At 43.9% G+C, this 763-nt stretch overlaps 1 non-coding gene across 1 annotated transcript; it reads right to left on the bottom strand.

Moving 5' to 3' along the window:
- Window positions 1-300: 300 nt before the first annotated feature.
- LOC150093533 (U2 spliceosomal RNA) lies at window positions 301-492 on the bottom strand. The gene has a single exon (XR_016550489.1). It is a non-coding gene; the product is annotated as a U2 spliceosomal RNA (small nuclear RNA).
- Between the last annotated feature and the right edge of the window lie 271 nt (window positions 493-763).

Genomic DNA, 763 nt, shown 5'->3' with positions numbered 1-763 from the left:
GAGGGTTGAAAGCCTACGTGTGTTGGACAGTACTACCTTATACAAGAAGGTAGTAGTACTGAATACGGTTACGGGGGGTTACGTGCAGCGGTTTTGCGTGGTCTCAGAGGTAAGCCTATCTCCTGAATAAACAAAAAAACCACCACTGGTCCTCGTAGCGGGTGGAGCCTGCCGGCTATGGACCTCCACACATTTCGTGTAGAGTAGGAGTATATAGGTAACACTCTGGGCAGGAACCAGTGCTATGCAAAACTCGTTGACACCTCTGGAAAAAAATAGAGTTTGATTTTACCCCAGTCCAGGGCTTAGGTCTGTAAAGACCAGTGTAGGCTGTAGGAACCGACACTACACTTAGAAATCCTGACTAATTATGCTTAATATCCAGGTTCCCAGCAGGCAACCGTAGAGGATATTAAGCAGTCCCTAACAAACGACTAAGCTGATAAGAACAGATACTACACTTTGATCTTAGCCAAAAGGCCGAGAAGCGATCCAGACAGTCAAGTACCGATCACTTTAAAGTGAACACGGTGTTACCCGTCATCATATCTGTTCGCGGGCTAAAGAGCCCGTCTGTAAGGGGGTAAAACTTTAACCTAAGTGTTTTTCCTGACCTGCATTTAGAGGGAAGTAGAAACCTTCCCTCTAGGCTGCAGTATACCAACTATGTTCCTAACAGAAAAGGTCTAATAGTTGCCTCGGTAAATATACGTCATAGGCACAGATTACTTTAATTTTAAGAATTTTAAATTTTAAATTGTAC

This window comes from Typopeltis vanoorti, chromosome 24 (assembly GCF_054136105.1).
Source record: "Typopeltis vanoorti isolate ZY-2024b chromosome 24, IOZ_Tvanoo_1.0, whole genome shotgun sequence".
In the NCBI taxonomy this organism is placed as follows: domain Eukaryota; kingdom Metazoa; phylum Arthropoda; class Arachnida; order Uropygi; family Thelyphonidae; genus Typopeltis; species Typopeltis vanoorti.
The sequence above is the reverse complement of the archived record's forward strand: the minus strand, read 5'-3'. Positions and strand labels throughout refer to the sequence as shown.